The sequence below is a fragment of the Lathyrus oleraceus genome, chromosome 2 (genome assembly GCF_024323335.1).
Source record: "Lathyrus oleraceus cultivar Zhongwan6 chromosome 2, CAAS_Psat_ZW6_1.0, whole genome shotgun sequence".
Taxonomy (NCBI): Eukaryota; Viridiplantae; Streptophyta; class Magnoliopsida; order Fabales; family Fabaceae; genus Lathyrus; species Lathyrus oleraceus.
In genome coordinates, this window is record NC_066580.1 from 379,909,185 (window position 1) to 379,923,823 (window position 14,639).

Genomic DNA, 14,639 nt, shown 5'->3' on the forward strand with positions numbered 1-14,639 from the left:
GGATGGCCAAGGCAAGAAAAGAAGCTTTGGAAGTTCTTATCTGTGGCATGGAAAAGGAAGAAATGGAGAAGGCTGCTAAGAATTCAGATGCAAAAGCCCAATCCAGTGGCAGCTCTGAAAGCTTTGAAGGCTCTGAAGGTGAAGGTGAAGGTGAAGGTGATACTTCTTCTTCTGATTAATGGTTCCTTCCTATGTTGAAGACTGGTGTGATAAGGTGAAGTCTGTGAGGTGTGCTAGGAAGATTGATGTCTTGGAAGCTGTTCTGTTGTTTGGAAGACTGAAGTTTTATTGTTTTTTTTGAAAAATGTGTATTTTGTGGCAGTCCTCATTGATGCTTGTTTGTAATATTTTGGGCTCTAAATGAGTTCCTTGGATTTGTTCATTATCTCAGCTATCACAGCTGTGTATGATGATGGTTTGTACTGCTTAACTATTATGTTTTAACATGTTTAATGTTATAACATCTGTGCTGACATTCTCTACTAGGCTAATTGACATTTATTTTGTCTAATTGGTCACCTTTGGTCAATTTTGACTAAAAAGGGGGAGAAGATAGTGTTGATGAGGAATGTGGAAGCAGTTATGGAGTTGTGAGATGTATGTAGCTGAACTGAAGGGCATCTATTATTGAAAGAAGTGCACAGGTGTTAAAACAGAATGTTGTCCTGTTTACAGATGTCAGAGAGGATGTCTGATATGGTGCACAGGTGTTGATGTTGAAGCAGATGTCAGAATGAAATTCTGGCTGGTACAGGTGTTGTGGTTACAGTAGCTGTTTTGTTCACGGAAGATGTTTGATGTGTGCACAGATTTAGGGGGAGAAGGAGTACCCTTGTGCATTTATGTGTCTTACTAGTTGCATCCATAACTAGTAATTCTGTTTTTATTGCACAGATTTAGGGGGAGGAGAAGTACCCTTGTGCATGTGTGTATTACTAGTAACTAGCTAGTAATTGTGTTGCTTCTACTGTTGTTTAAACTACTGTTATGTTGTTTAATTGCTGATAGTTTACCTTGTGAACAAAAAGGACAGATATATGTTTTAGCCAAAATTTCCCAAAGGGGGAGTTTATTGATTCTTAGTGTTGGCAGCAATTTTGGTAAAACAAAGAGTGTTCACAAGATGTTATGTGTGATGTCTTATCATAAGATATCCTATGTACCTGCTGGAGCTTAAGGAACATAATCATGCAGGATTGTTTCAGAATGTCATACACAAGGTCATGGCATCTGATATGTATGTACCTGCTGGAGCCTAAATGAAAGACATGTTCATGCAGGATTGTTTCAAGATGCCATACACAAGGTCATGGCATCTGATATGGTTGTACCTGCTGGAAATTATAAAAGGAATTATGGAATGATGCAGGATTTTTCCAGGATGTCAGACCCGATGTCATGACATCCTGTGCACAGAACATTCAGTATGAATGTCTGGTATTTTGTGATTGCACAATTAATGGCAATCTATGTATGATTGAAGATCTGATTTGCAGGCGCATTCAATCATGGATTACAACCTGATTCACTTATTTTCCAAAGAGATCTAACCAGCTGTTATAAAAATATTTGATTGGAAAATAGATTTAGGGTTTTCAAGATGTCCAAGCCCATCTGAAAGCTTGTATAAAAAGGGACTTAGAAAACCTGTTTTACAACACAACCAATACTGAGCAAAAAATAGTGAGAGAGCTAGGTTTGTGTTTGTTTAGTCGTAAGACTTGTAAGCCATTCAAGTCATCTTTTGATGATTGAATTGGACTGATTTGTGGTTGTAATTTGTCACTCTAAAGATGTTAAGCAAGAGTGTGTGTCGACTTGATCAAAGTTGTGAAGCAAGATCAAGTGTGTGTCTTCTTGATCAAAGTTATGAAGCAAGATCAAGAGTGTGTCTTCTTGATTGAAACTGTGAAATAAAATCAAGAGTGTGTTATTGAAAAGTGTTTTCTTTTCTCAAGGGATTGTTGTTTAAGATCACAGGTGTGATTGTAGGGAAGTGAGTGGGTTCTCATATCTAAGAGTGCTTAGGTAGAAATTGCACGGGTAGAGATTAGGTGAGAAAGACTGTAACTTGTTGAAGTGTACGGAGAGTCTTTGAACGGATTCTATTTTAGTGAATTTCCTTCCAGGCTTGGTAGCCCCCAAACGTAGGTGAGTTGCACCAAACTGGGTTAACAATTGATTGTCTCTTTTGTTTTACCTTTCTATATCTTTCTTTTGTTAGTGTAATTCAGATATTAGTGTCATGACATTACATTCGACATCTCATATCTGATACCAGAATTTCAATGGCAAATGATAAATGGCTCGAATTTAAATGGCATAAAATAAATGGCTTGAAGTTAAAAGCAATTAATAATAAGAGTTAGTCAAATGTTAGTTGATTAGATGTTAGTGGAGTTTTGCTTTTCAATTGTTTAAGTCATTCTTTGGAGAACACTCAACCCTCTATTCGCAAGCATGGATCCTTGAAAGAAGACATCTTCCAAAGGAAGGAAAAAAGGCCAAGTTTCCACATAATACCATGAAGGGGGGAGACTTACAATCTCACTTACTAGAACGCTATGCCTTTGGGTCAAAATTTAGTGTTATGTTAAGCAATCATAATTGGACTTACATAGAAGTCTCAACTATCTGAGGTCGGACAATAGAAATTTTGGTGTTAATGCATGTTAGAGATATGGTATAATGAACCATACTCCTAAAACATACCACACATAAAAAGAAAATGATCAAAGGATGGACCTAATCTCATCCATACTTGTATTGGTTCATCTAACACAAAGTTATTGATGAACCAATTAGCCTTAGGATATTGAGATGTCATTGGCCAATGAGAGGGATAGGATAGAATGGGATTGAAGATGAAGAGGGAGGGGAAATGAGACAAACACAAATTGGTCATGGGAAGATTTTTTATCAAATTAAAATCATTCATTCATTTTGGGAGATGAAATATACATTTCATCAATCCCCTAAATCCAATGATTTTAATCCAACAAAAGTCAAATCAACCTTGACCAAGGCCCAAACACATAGTCAAACTTCACAAGTCAATAAAAATGGCTCAACATAATTTTTACACAATTAAACAATTTAAAAATTAAATTAAAATGCATTAAATTAAATTATGTTTGATTAAAAACCTAAAACCTCTTCAAAACACAAAATAAATGGCCAAGAGATTTATCATAGGCCAAACAAGGTCAAAGGACCTTGGACAAACAAATTCATTATTTTTGAAAAGTCAGAAGTATTTTAAACAATTAAAAATATGCATAAAAACAATTAAATCATGAAAAATATCAATATTGATCCTAAAAATAATTTTAATTCAGAAAATGAAAGAGAAAAATATTTGAATTTTTTTGGTGAAAGTCCCATATTTTTTGGATCAATAATGAAATTAATATGAATTAATGAAAAATAAGATAATAAAAGGAAAATTCATAAATTCAAAAAAACGTGGACCATATGATCTCCCTCATTAATTGAGGTGGCAGGTCAGATGATGATCAGCGTGCTTTCCACATGCACTGCAGTCAAATGAGACACACACGTGGTAATCACAATCAACGCCCAAGATTAAAACATTTTAAAAGGATCATATGGTTGAGATGCTTCCAACACATCGTCGGAGTTAGAGCTCCGGTCTTCTTCTCCGGTGGACCTCACCAGACTGATCCACCTTCAACCATCTCCAAAATGAAAAATCAAGACATTGATTTAAAGAAAAAATGCTCAGGAGCTCGAGTCTGGCCTCAATTTTGTCCAATTCCAAGTATATAAAAAGATACAGGGATTTGAATTTTGAGGATCATGAGTTGAGTTGCTTCGATTTGACCTCAAAGCAACTCAATCTTGTTTCCTACATTGGTAGGACTTCAGCAAACCAAAAATCAACAAGAATAGTGGAGAATTGAGAGAGAATCGAAGAGAAGAAGTTTCTGAAAAATCACCTTCGAGTTGATCTAATTCCGCTTGATCTTGATCTGGATTTGATTGCTTTCTCCTCCTCTTGCTTGCAGAAACCAAATGAGGTAAAAAGGGAATTGAATTTCGGGAGTTTGAACTTCCAAACAGAAGATGAAGTTCAAGCTAGATTTCAAGAGAAACCTTTAGAAGTTCTACGGCATTGAGGATTTAAATTGGTCTAGCAAATCTTGGGCAAGGTGTTCACGATGGATCTAAAGCCTTAAGCTTGTTTAAATAGGCAATGCACTTGATATTTGCACCACTTGAAAATTGGACAAATTTGGAAACCTTCTTGCATGGCTGCATGGGAAATGGTTTGGGCCTTGAGAATGATGCAATCCACTTCCCATTCGTGTGTAAAGAGTACTGAACTCATCATGTGTAAGCATGCAAAAGAATTTGATCATTTGAAATCCAATCTTACCAAAACACTTTTCATAATGAAGCCATTTGCAAGTCCCTCAATTTTAATCCAAATGAGATGATCTTGGATGTTTTGGAAAGGTGAGATCAAGGATAAAAACTTTCATGTTGAACACTGTTTCATTTGAAGCTTATATCATGATGAATTTTGAGGTGGAAATTTGGAAAATCAAACATATTTGAAAATTTTCTAAGTCCCAAGTCAAATGTTCACTTCTTCAACCTTGAATAACTTTTTCTATGGACTTCAAATGAGAAACGTTCCTTCATAAAAGTTGTAGCTCTTTCAAACCTCTTAAATTTGGTCACAAATTTGACCTCATTTGGATTTGGAATGAAGGCGTTATGCATTTCATAAGTTGAGGAAAATCACTTGTTCAATGGTAATGGCCCAAAATGACCTATAATGTTTTCTCTTGGAACATGCATTTTCAAGTTGAATTTGCATATCCTCCAAACCTTAAAGTTGAATTAAACATATTTAATTTTATCATGGAATTTGAATGGATTTCATCTCATTAAAAATGAGCAAGTTATGGCCTTGGGAAGTTGACCCCCAAACTAGGGTTTAGACAAAATGACCTATAATCTTTCACCATAAAAAATGACTTTCCAAGCAAAAATAGCTCTAGACCTAAACATGAACGTTGTTTGGAATGTCATTTAGAGTAACTTTGATATTGGAATCATTTTCATATGACAAAAATTGTAGGAGATAGGGTCCAGTGAACCCCAGTTTTCACCAGTTGACTTTCTCTGGTCAACCACCATGAATCAACTTGCTAGCTTGACATTCTATTGACTTTTGGGACTCATGGAGGATCATATATGCATAAGATGATGTAATGTGAAGTATCCATTAAAATATTTGATCAATTGTTGAAGAAGTCACACAAGATACTTAGATGAATTAGGATTTCCAAGGCAAATCAACTCCAAACTCTTGATGATCTCTTGATCAAAATAACATGTGAAGATCATGGGGATCCATATATGATACTTAGAGCCAAAGAAAACCAATTCTTGATTGAGCTCTTTGCATTGAGGTACTCAAACCCTAGATATGATCTTGATGGAGCATAGGTGAGCATGTACACTACCTACAAAAGCAACAAACTATATATTGACAATTTTTTGATATTTTGGTTAGTGAACAAAATATGATACAATCTAAAGTTCTTGGTGACCTCTCCCAATGTAAACCCAATGAATGAGGTGTGAGGAGGATGCCAAGTTGTGATCCCAATGCTAATGCATATGATAAGATATCATGAGGGATCTTAGGGTAAAAATTGGGGTCTTACAATGTGCCATGGTCAGTTATATCAGCAAAGAATGAAGAAAGAATTTGATAAGAAGGTCAGACCTCGTGTGTTTAGATAAGGTGACCTTGTGCTCAAGAAGATTTTATCTTTCAAACCAGATGTTAGGGGCAAATGGACTCCTAATTATGAAGGCCCATAGGTTGTTAAGAGAGCCTTTTCAGGCGGTGCTTTGATTCTTACAACTATGGATGGTGAAGAGTTCACGCGTCCTATGAATGCTAATGTAGTCAAGAAATACTTCACCTAAAAAGAAAAGAACAACTCGCTAAGTTGAAAACCCGAAAGGGCGACTTAGGCAAAAATGAGCGTCTCGGTGGATTGAAAACCCGAAAGTGCGATCCAGGCAAAAGTTGGAGACATAAAATAGAAAAATTTATCCCGATAAATTGAGTACCCCACATTAGGGAAATTTATGCAAAAATTAGGGATTATGGCAAGTAACTGCATCATGTTAATCTTCAGTCTTGAAGACATTCTTGAGCACGACGTTTGGTACTGATTCAACCAAAACCAAGAGCACAGTGGATATTAAAGTCGGTAGAAAGATTAGTGATCATTGTATTCAATGTAGCCCTTTTCCATGCAAATTACCATTTTTCAACTTTTGTAAAGATCTATGGAGTCTTGTCATTTACAGACTACCATTCAATTAAATAAAGTTAAACTCTTATCCAATTGTTTCTACTCTTATTTATCTTTCATCCAAATAGAATTAAATTTGTATGATGATCGGTTTGAAATTGAATTTTAAAGATCAAAATCATGTTTTCTTAAAATAATAAAAGCAGTTACTTTTTTTAGAGCAATCGATTTCATTTAAGGAATATCAACAGCAGTCTGAGAACAGGTGAGCCTTAAAATGCAAAGCATGGTTGGTTTTCCCCAAGCAGTTGGTGTGATCTCTGTTTCCTCCCCAGGAGTATTTCAGCATCTCTAGCCGAGTTTTGTTGGTTTCCCCAGCTGAGTTTGTAATTGCCTCCTTTGTTTTGATGGTGCATTTTCTCAACGGTCTGCATAGATCTAGCACAAATTTTGTTTCCCATCAAGTCGCCAGCGGATTTCAGTTAGCATTGATTCTTGAGCAATATTTCTGGTCCTCTGCAAGGTTGTCTCCCATTTGATATGGTGTTGACCTAAAATTCCCCGTAGGCTTGATGGTGCAGATCCTCGATAGATCTTTTCCTTTTCCCTAGCCAGGGTTGAGCCTTTGAGATGGATAATTCGCGCTCATCCTTTACCTCTCTTTCTCCAGTTGATTCCCTCCTGTTGAGATTGGATGAGTCTTGTATTGCTGATTCAAATCGATGACGTTTGTATCCTTTGTGATCGTTTTGTCTGCATAATCATCCTATATACATATACATATACATTCATAGATTTCATTATTACATTATTACACTTTGTGATTCATTATTTCTATGATCCTATGTTATGGTGGTATCCTTTCCTCCCGCGCAGATTCAGTGTGTTTGTCCTCTTTCAATTATAGAGTGTCAGCCCCTCTTAAGCAGAAAGAATTTAACCTTTCTCATTCCCCAATGAGTTATTTCCTCGTGGATGATTATTATTTCAGCTTCCTCCCCAGTTTATTATCTGGATGGAATCACTCCCCCTGAGTTATATCCTCATTGGGTTGAGTCTTTGATTGACCTTTTCTTTCTAGATCTTGCCTAGATAGATACTTTTGGGTCTCTTGAGAGTCTGTTACCCAGTAACTGGTAATATTCTTCTCAATTTGCGAGTACTTTACTTTTTCCAAATACTCGGTAAAAGTAATTTGTTTTCTTTATTCTCCCTAGCGGATCCGTTTTCACGTTTCCCCATAAAGTCTATCCTTTATATGTTCATCTTAACTGATGTCGGATTTTCTTTCATTTTTGAGCCTATCCTTGATATGTTCATCCTAACCGGTGACGAATATTCTCTCTTTTTGGTATTCTACCCAGTAAAAAGGTAGCTGTAATCCCTATTTCCTTCCCTAGAGGGTTAATCCTTGATATGTTCATCATAATCGATGACGAGTTTCCTCCTTTTTTTGGTCTTATGCCCAGTAGCCTGTAGTTGTAAATCCTGTTTCCCCTTTCGCGGAGTCTATCCTTGATATGTTCACCCTAACCGGTGACAGATATTCTCTCTTTTGTTATTCTATCTAGTAGTTGATAAATGTAATTCCTACTTTCTCCGGCAGTCTATCCTTGATATGTTCATCTTAATCAATGACGGATATTCTTCCCTTTGAGTCTATCCTTGATATGTTCACTTTAATCAGTGACGAATATTCTCTTTCTTTGGTCTTCTGCCCAGTAACCGGTAGTTGTAAATCCTATATTGGATTTTCCCCAGCATGTTATTTTTACCCAGTAGGGGGTAGTGAATACACCTCATGTTTCCCTCAGCGAGTCATCCTTGATATGTTTACCCTAACCGGTAACGAATGTCCTCCCTGACAGATTTTGTTATCTCCTTACCCAATAACCGGTACTGGATAATATCCTTTTGTTACTCCTCTGGTGAAGATCATTTCTTTCCCAGTTGAGTTAGAGTGCATATTTCCCCGGCGAAATCGTCGTTTCCTATTTGATTCGGGAATTTCAGTTTTGTTTTGATCTACCCATTTCCCCTGCAGATCTTCCCTTTCATTCCCCGGCTGAGTCTTTCCATTGATTTATTTTCATGGAATCCCTTGTGTCTCCGGTAGTTTTAAGTTGTATCCTGGCCTACGCATAACTTTTTATCCCCTAGAGTCTATGTTTTCCCAGTGAGTGTTCCTTATGGAATGCATTATGCTCCTATGGACTTTCAGTCTCTCCGAATTCTTTTCCTTTGTGGCAACATTTTCCCCACAGAGATTATTTTTGTAACATTTCATAGCATATGCATCATGAGGTCTCTTAGGGACCAAAATTTGTTTCAATTGTTGTTATTTAAGTCCATTATACTGAGTCGATACAAAAATTTTAACCTTCATCTCCTCAGCTAGAACGTCCTTAAATTTGGGGCAGCTGTAAGACCCCAATTTTGACCGTAAGATCCCTGATGCTATCTCATCATATGCATTGGCATTGGGATCACACCTTGGCATCCTCCCTACCCCTCATTCATTAGGGTTTGTATTGGGAGAGGTCACCAAGCACTTTAGATTGTATCATACTTTGTTTTTGTCTTTATTCACTAACAAAAATACCAAAAATATGTCAATGTATAGTTTGTTGCTTTTGTAGGTAGTGTACATTCTCACATATGCTCTATCAAGTTCATATATAGGGTTTAAGACCCTCAATGCAAGGAGCTCAATCAATAATTGGTTTACATTGGCTCTAGACATCATATATGAATCCTCGTGGTCTTCACATGTTATTTTGATCGAGAAATCACCCAGAGTTTGGAGTTGGTTTGCCTTGGAAACCCTAATTCATCTGGGTAGCTTGTGTGACTTCTTCAACAAGTTTCTTCAAAAATTAATCAAATATTTCAAGGTATACTTAACATTACAACATCTCATGCATATATGATCCTCCATGAGTCCCAAATATCAAGATAATGTCAAGCTAGCAAGTTGGTTCATGGTGGTTGACCAGAGAAAGTCAACTGGTCAAAACTGGGGTTCCCTAGACCCTATCTCCTACATATTTTGTCATATGAAAATGATTCCAAGAGAAAATCTAATCTAAATGACATTCCAAACAACTTTAATGTTTAAGTAAAGATCTATTTTTGCTTGTAAAGTCATTTTTATGGTGGAAGATTATAGGTCATTTTGTCTAAACTCTAGTTTGGAGGTCAACTTCCTAAGACTATAACTTGCTCAATTTTTATTAGATGAAGTCCATTCAAATTTAAATATCAAATTCAAGATGTCTAATTAAACTTTTATGTTTGGAGGAAGTGCAAATTCAACTTGCAAATGCATGTGCCAAGAGGAAACATTATAGGTCATTTTGGGCCAATACCATGGAAGAAGTGATTTTCCTCAAATTCTAAAATGCATACCTCATTCATGCCAAATACAAATGAGGTCAAATTTGTGACCAAATTGAATAGGTTTGAAAGAGCTACAACTTTGATGAAGGAACTATTCTCATTTTAAGTCCATAGAAGAAGTTATTCAAGGTGGAAGAAGTGAACATTTGACTTGGGACTTAGAAAATTTTCAAATATGTTTGATTTCCCAAACTTCCACCTCAAAATTCATCATGATACAAGCTTCAAATTAAAAAGTGTTCAACATGAAAGTTGTTCCCCTTGATCTCACCTTTCTAAAACATTAAAGATCATCCCTTTTAGATTAAAATTGAGGGACTTGCGCATGGGTGTAAGTTAAAGCACCATTTGGATAATTTCAAGTTCCAATTTTCACACACACTTGAATGAGCTTCTAACATGATTTCAGCATGAAGTACATTGAACTTTGGATCAGATGTCATCATCTCATGGGCCTAATGCACGCCCATGCATCCATGCAAGGGAGAATTTGAAAATTTTCCAAATTTGGAAGTGTGGAAATATCATTCACATTGGCTATAAATAAGACCCTTCATGATCAGAAATAGGATCCCTCTTGCCCAAGCTTCGACCCCCTTCTTCCCCAAACACCATTGAAAGGATAATCTTGAAGGTTTCTTGAGAAACTGAGTTTCAATTCTCCTTCTGTTTTAGGATTGAAACTCCAAGAGTCCAAGCTTTTTAACCATCCAAATCATCTTCTACAAGCTTCTAGAGTCAAGCCAAGCCAAATTGGAAGCAAGATCAAGCTAATCTGAAGCTCCTCGAAAGTGAGATTTCAGAAACTTTTCTTCTTCGATTCTCCCTCATTTCTCATCCATTTTGACTGATTGTTGGTTTGCTGAAGTCCTACCAATATAGGCAACAAGATTGAGTTGCTTTGAGGTCAAATCGAAGCAACTCAGTTCATGATCCTCAAAATTCAAATCTCTGTATCTTTTCATATACTTGGAATTGGACAAAATTGAGGCCAGATTCAAGCTCCTGTGCATTCTTTCTTTAAGTCCATGTCTTTCTTTTTCATTTTGGTGATGGTTGATGGTGGACCAGTCCGGTGAGGTCCACCGGAGAAGAAGACGGAAGCTCTGGCTCCAGTGATGTGTTGTCATGCATCTCAACCACAAGATCCCTTTAAAACGTTTTAATCTCATGCGTTGCTTTTGAATACCAAGCCTATGTCACGTTGACTGCAGTGTACCATGGAATGCGCGCTTTCATCCATCTGATTCACCACCTCAATTAATGAGGGAGATCACATGGCTCTCCTTTTTTTGAATTTCTGAATATTTCTTTTAATTGCTTATTTTTATTTAATTCATATTAATTTCATTATTGATCCAAAAAAAATATGGGACTTTCACTAAAAAAAATTAAATATTTTCTTCTTTCATTTTCTGAATTAAAATTTTTTTTTGGATTAATATTGATATTTTTCATGATTTAATTTTTTGTGTGCATATTTTTAATTATTTAAAAATACTTCTGACTTTTCAAAAATAATGAATTTTTTTCTCCAAGGTCCTTTGACCTTGTTTGACCTATGATAAATCTCTTGGCCATTTATTTGGTGTTTTGAAGAGGTTTTAGGTTTTTAATAAAACATAATATAATTTAATGCATTTTAATTTGATTTTTAATTGTTTAATTATGTGGAAATTATGTTGAGCCATTTTTTATTGACTTGTGAAGTTTGACTTTGTGTTTGGGCCTTGGTCAAGATTGATTTGACTTTTGTTGGATTAAAATTATTGGATTTAGGGGATTAATGAAATGTACATTTCATCTTCCAAAATGAATGAATGATTTTAATTTGATAAAATTCCTCCCATGACCAATTTGTGTTTGTCTCATTTCCCCTCCCTCTTCATCTTCAATCTCGTTCTATCCCATCCCTCTCATTGACCAATGAAGTCTCAATATTCTAAGGCTATTTGGTTCATCAACAACTTTGTGTTAGATGAACCAATACAAGTATGGATGAGATTAGGTCCATCCTTTGATCGTTTCCTTTTTGTGGGTGGTATGTTTTAGGAGTATGGTTCATTATACCATATCTCTAACATGCATTAACACCAAAATTCCTATTGTCCGGCCTCAGATAGTTGTGACTTCTACATAAGTCCAATTACGACTGCTTAACATAGCGCTAAATTTTGACCAAAAAGGAATAGCATTCTAGTAAGTGAGATTGTAAGTCTCCCCCTTTCATGGTATATTGTGGAAACTTAGCCTTTTTTCCTTCCTTTAGAAGATGTCCTGGTTCAAGGATCCATGCTTGTGAATAGAGGGTTGAGTGTTCTCCAAAGAATGACTTAAACAATTGAAAAGCAAAGCTCCACTAACATCTGATCAACTAACATTTGACTAACCTTTTAATTACAAGTCATTTACTTTATGAAATTTAAATTCAAGTCATTTACCATTTCATTTGTCATTTTACATACCATTTGACTTGTTTATGTTTATGCCATTTTCACTTTGCTCACTTGAGCCATATATTGTGATTGTATATACTTGTTTGTGTATCTTGTTTGTGTTTGTGGTCTTAGGACCTTAAAATACCTAATAAATAACAAAAAACCCTAAAAATGTTTGTGTGGACTGTTGGATTTGATCTGAGCTTTGGACTTAGAATTAGCCAACATTCCCTATGCAAAAGGACTTGGCCAATACCAACATTTCTGAAACCAAGTTCTTGTGATTTGAATTTTCATCTGATGCAAGTATTAAGATCCACTTGAGTTCATCTGCTACATGGTCTTGATGCAAATGATACTTTGAACCTATGTCTAATGCCTTATTCTAAGCCATTCAAGGAGTATGTCATCTGATACATGGGAAGATTATGAATAAAACTATGAAGTTGCTAGCTTGGATGTGGCTATATTTATTTGATGCCTTACTCTTCATTTTTCATGTTTATTGGTATTTGCTTGATTCTAAAGTCCAAAGAAAAAGTGGGTTTCTATATGACATTCTTGTCTATTGGATTGCATCCACTAACATCTAATCAACTAACATTTGACTAACCTTTTAATTACAAGTCATTTACTTTATGAAATTTAAATTCAAGTCATTTACCATTTCATTTGCCATTTTACATACCATTTGACTTGTTTATGTTTATGCCATTTTCACTTTGCTCACTTGAGCCATATATTGTGATTGTATATACTTGTTTGTGTATCTTGTTTTGTTTGTGGTCTTAGGACCTTAAAATACCTAATAAATAACAAAAAACCCTAAAAAATGTTTGTGTGGACTGTTGGATTTGATCTGAGCTTTGGACTTAGAATTAGCCAACATTCCCTATGCAAAAGGACTTGGCCAATGCCAACATTTCTGAAACCAAGTTCTTGTGATTTGAATTTTCATCTGATGCAAGTATTAAGATCCACTTGAGTTCATCTGCTACATGGTCTTGATGCAAATGATACTTTGAACCTATGTCTAATGCCTTATTCTAAGCCATTCAAAGAGTATGTCATCTAATACATGGGAAGATTATGAATAAAACTATGAAGTTGCTAGCTTGGATGTGGCTATATTTATTTGATGCCTTACTCTTCATTTTTCTTGTTTATTGGTATTTTCTTGATTCTAAAGTCCAAAGAAAAAGTGGGTTTCTATATGACATTCTTGTCTATTGGATTGCATCCCATTGGTCAGATCTTTTCAACCCTTAACTTTTAAATTTTTGCTTAGGATTAGTCTCTTCATCTCCTCCCACTTCTTAAATTTCAAATCTCTCCCTCTTTTCAAAAAGCTTATTTGCTTGTGATTTCAAACTTAGACTCTTTATTGCAAATTAGAAACCTTGGCCTTATGCCATTTCATTTTTACACTCTTTTCTTAATCAAACTTGTAAATGAACTTAACCATATTGACTTAAAATTTCAAAAGACAAAAAAGAACTAACACTCATTCAAACTCTTTTAGGCCTTCTGTGCCTCTTTTAAACTTAAATTTTTGTTAAAAGCAATTCACTCACTTTGAAATTGATACCACGAACTACGAGGTTTTGATCCCTCATTTTTATGTTGGTACATAGGCACAAGTCTGAAGGTCTTGTCAAACACAAAAATATAATTAATGAATTCTTTTCTCATCCCCACACTCTATTTATTGCAAACATCTTTTATACCAAAACACATACACACATAAAAAAGGGCTCCCTAGGAGTACCTAGGACACTTTGGGTGCTAACACCTTCCCTCTGTGTAACCAACCCCCTTACCTGTAATCTCTGGCATTTTATTAGTTTTGATTTGAAAACTTCTTATCTTTGGATTTTGTTTGTACTTTTCCCTTTTCCTTTGGAAACAATAAAAGTGCGGTGGCGGCTCTGGTTTTATTGACGTTTAGTTTATCCATAGCTTAATGGTCATGAATTTACCGCTACAAGAACATAATAACTTGTTTACCCATTTAGGTCAAGCGATTTACTTTAGGGAGAGAGCAACTCTCTAATTCAATATACTTTCAAAAATTGTTACAAGAGATTATTAATTAGTTACAAAAAAAATTTTTTGGAGTTTCTATAGACCAAACCCTGTATTTTAACCAAGTGTTTCCCGAACCTCTACAACTCCTAATACATGAGTTGCACAAGCCTAATGTGTTTATAAGTTTTTCTAAATCCTCTTTAGATATCTCCTCCACAGGTTTCCCAAATTCTAAGAACTCTGAGGAATTTCAACCCTAGCCTCTCTATGTTAACCCTTATCTTTGTCTTCAAGTGATAAAGTTATGAAGATTGTGAAGATAAGAATAATAGAGATATATATTTGTAACTCCTAAAACCCAACGAATCCTTGATGGGCCCAAAACGTAACCCTTAATTTTTAAAATAAATATATTATAAATATATTATAATATCTTTTATATTAGTTTAAAATATTATAAATGTATTAT